The sequence below is a fragment of the Vidua macroura genome, chromosome 25, assembly GCF_024509145.1.
Source record: "Vidua macroura isolate BioBank_ID:100142 chromosome 25, ASM2450914v1, whole genome shotgun sequence".
Lineage (NCBI taxonomy): Eukaryota > Metazoa > Chordata > Aves > Passeriformes > Viduidae > Vidua > Vidua macroura.
Genome location: NC_071595.1, coordinates 5,129,575 through 5,133,368, shown reverse-complemented (window position 1 = coordinate 5,133,368; position 3,794 = coordinate 5,129,575). Strand labels below are relative to the sequence as shown.

At 39.7% G+C, this 3,794-nt stretch overlaps 1 long non-coding RNA gene across 1 annotated transcript; it reads left to right on the top strand.

The window, feature by feature from the left end:
* The first annotated feature begins 204 nt into the window (after window positions 1-204).
* LOC128818876 (uncharacterized) lies at window positions 205-3,197 on the top strand. Its single transcript, XR_008440582.1, has 3 exons — window positions 205-1,900; window positions 2,011-2,041; window positions 2,962-3,197. It is a non-coding gene; the product is annotated as an uncharacterized LOC128818876 (long non-coding RNA).
* Window positions 3,198-3,794: the final 597 nt, after the last annotated feature.

The following is a 3,794-nucleotide window of genomic DNA, read 5'->3' as shown; positions in this document are numbered from 1 at the left end:
TGATAGCTCTTCAAGGCTTGGTCTTCCAGCCTCCTACCTGGCTTACATTTACAATAAGTAAAATATTTTCAGTGCTTTTGATCATTTTTGTAGGTTTTGTCCATGAATAGGACCTCCTGGCATCACTCAGAGTCCAGGGTAATGTCTGAGGTGTGGCAGTATTAGGTGATGCTTGAGGTGTTGTTGTTAGAGGTGATTCTGCTTCATTGACTCTGAAAACCTTCCCATTCCATTGAGGTGTTCCCATCTCTGTAGTACTGCCTTCCTGGCACTGCTGAGTTGGAAGAGTTTCCATCTTCCAGAGCATTAGCAGAGGTAATGAGATCATTGTTGATTAGATCAAGCTTTTTTTGGCTTTGTGGTTTTGCTCTGTGGTTTTGCTCTTTGTCTGAGCCCTTTCTGATACAAATTGCCTATCTTGTGACCCAAGAGTTTTATGTGCAGAAATCAGCTTGGTTTGAGTGAGCTTTAGAGCTTTGTATCTGCACACTGATGGCAGGACCCCATCAGCCTTCACAGCTTCTTGGAACAGTTATTTGGTTGCATTCATTTGAGGCAAGTGATTTTCCTCTGGGTTCTTTGGTCTCTGGCCTGGGCTGGATCATCAGCCTGGCTTAGCTTATGCCTCTTGATCTCTTCAGGCTTCATTCGTTTTTTTAGAGAAATAGGATGTTGTGATCACAGTTCTTGAATCTTAAAATCTCTAGTTTCTCTGGAACTGGCTGTTTTGTATTCATTTTGGCCGTTAGTCTTAGAAAATGCTCTTGGGGAATGTGGTAGTGCACTGCCTCCTGCAGTAGCACATTGCTGGTGGCACCTTGACAGGTATTATCATTTACACTTGCATATGCAACACAAAATCTTGCAGCCTGCTTATTCATCGTTCATATGAGTACATCAGAGTCATTTAGGACTTCAAATCCTTGCCTTTCCTTGAAAAAAGAGTAGGCAAACACCAGTTAATGTCACTGCTGCACAATGTTATGAATTGCCTGAGCAGATGTTAGTGAGATGACTTGCATTTTATTTCATCTGCAGGATGTTCAGGTTGATCCATCTCTGAACAGTTTCTCTCTCCTTAATGGCCAGTTTGGAAAATATGATGATCTGTTCCACAATAGCTAGGATTTCTTTTTATTCTGCATGCTTAAGAGAAGCATCTAAAATATAGCAGGAAGAACTGAATTAAAAAAAAAAAAGCCTTACTGCTAAAGTCAAGAAACATGGATGTTCATTACTTACCATGGACCAAACCTCCAAACTGGTATTCAAAAACTGAAGTGTAAAAATAGCTGAAATCAGCTCTGGCAGTCTGTCACATTTCCTTTAGTGAGCTGAAGCAGTAGCTCAGGTGATCACCTGCATTCTTGTTTCCAGATGCAGTCCTAAGTTTTAGCTTACAGATAATTGATGCAAAGAGTTGTAGCTTATTTTGAAAAAAAAAGACCCAGTAAGGATCTTTCCAGGTCTCCTGCAGTAACTTGGGATATTTGGCGGCATGTAAAATAGGTGACTTTGTTTCACTTTCCTTTGGTTTTATATAGAGGCAGGAGGATGGTGTAACACCTGCTCGTGCTCACTGCAGTTCTGTAAACAGTGTGTGTGAGAGTTGATTAAGTATTTGCATATTAATATTACTACCTAGCAATCTCAAATTATTCACCACAAAGAGCCTTTCCTGAGATTGTCAATTCTATTTTATTCATGTTTGCTGATTTTGTATCTGCTGAATGCCAGCTCTCTCTTTTCCATGGGGTAGGATTGCAGGATCTGTGCTCTTTGTTTTAATAACTTTCTCCTCTTTGAAATGCCATTATTTCTGGTCTGTTTTTAGATGATGAAGGATAGACACTGTGATGGGCACTAAAGCATGGACTTGAAGTGTGCACTCTGGTGGCAGGTACTCCTATCTGGTCCTGGTGGTGTGACGTGTCTGAGGAGGGCTTAGGTGCTGTGTTTTCTCCATTTATTAATTTCAGTGTTGATTGAAATGTTTGTCTTTATTTATAGCATATCCATCAGCTGTGTTGCAACAGAGAAGGTAAGTTTAGAGCTTGGGGCTGGGGGTGAAGGGGTTGACAACCAAGTTCTGGATAGTTAATCTGTTTTGTTTTTGGTTTTGTTTTTTTTGTTTTGTTTTGTTTTTCTGATGCAATCCTTAAAGTTTATAGACAGATATTGATTGATTTATGGACATCTGTCAGATTGATCAGACAGTTGCTAAAACCATTACAAAATGGCAAACAGGGCATTTATTATATATTATATGGGGAGAAGAAGAGACTAATTTGAGAATTAGATTTTTAACCATTCTTGCAGTATTTACTTGTCCTTTCAGATACAGACACAGATGCAAATTCACCAATCTGTTCAGTGAGATATTTTTCCTATTCATTTTCCTGATTGAGAACTAGTGTTAGTGTTGCACTTGTTGCTAGAAGCTGTTGAGCTGGTCGTGCTCATTTTTCTCTGCTGAGCTCAGTGAGTTTTGCTCTCCACTCTGTGATGGGGGATTGCTGGTTACTGTTAGCTATGCTTTAAAGACAAGAATTCCTGGGTTTGGTCAAGTTCAGGACATGTTTGTTCTAAAGCCTAATAAAAGCATTAGCTAATATATATCTCAGTTCTCTGATGTGGGTTATAAGGGACTTGCCTGTCAATACATCTGAATTACCTTGTTTTGACAGGTAATTAAATCTAGATCTCTTCCTTAGCTAACAAAGCAAACAGTCTCAGATACGCTTTGCTAGGCAGAATCATGTGTAGACAGCAAGGTTTTATTATCTGTGAGGAAAAATGCATTATAAGAACATGAAATCTAGATGACCTTCAATGAAAACAAAGAAATAAAATTTTATGAGATACAGTATATTAATGCCCCAACTTGGATGTAGGAATTCCTCAGCAGTAATTTTGTTTTAACTGTCATTAAAGCTCTGTGTACAATCTGTACTTCTGCAGGAAATGTGAAATATCCCAGGGAGTGGCTGGCTGCCTGAAGGACCCCAGTATCTGCCTTTCATGGCAAGTGACCTGAGCATTGATGTTCCCATGGTAGCAGTTCAGGTGGGTGTGTTACCTGTATTTGCAGACTTTCCTTGTTCTCTGCATTGTACCAGAAACTGCACGTGCCTTTGTACAATCTGTTTGGCCCTCTTGTAATGTCTGGTTTTCCTAAATAAACATCTTTTGAAGTCTTTGCTTTGTGGATGATTTCCAAGGGTCCAAGTTCCCATGTGTTAGGTACATCCTTCTGATGTTTCCTTTGGATCATGCAGGGAGAAGAGAAACTCATAACTGCTTCCTTTGAATAAAAACCTTATTTGAAGCTGCTGTGTGCACACAAGACCTTTGCTAGTAGTTTCTCTGTTTTGAGTATTTTCTTGGATGCTTAAGATCAGACAGAAAACCATTGTAAGCAAAATCAAAGACATTTCTCATGAAGAAAAATTAATTCTGAATGTTGATTTGGGAGATGATGGTGAAACAAATGGGAAGTTGTGATTTTGGGCTTTTGTTCCTGTGAAGTGCCAAGTCCTGTGGGGAAACTTCACCCACATGAAAGTGAACTACCTTGTGCTTACATGAATACCAAGAGTTTGGCTTCATCCTGGCTTGCTAGCTTTTATTTCAAAGGAGGACTGAGAAGAGAGTAGAATGCACCCAACGGTGTGTTTTCAGTATTCCTCCTTTTGGTTCTTTCCAGGGACGATGGAAGGTAGCCTATGTGCCCATGCAGATCTGCTTTCAAGAGGTGAAAATTTGTGTGCATGTTTATATTGACTTCAAAATCC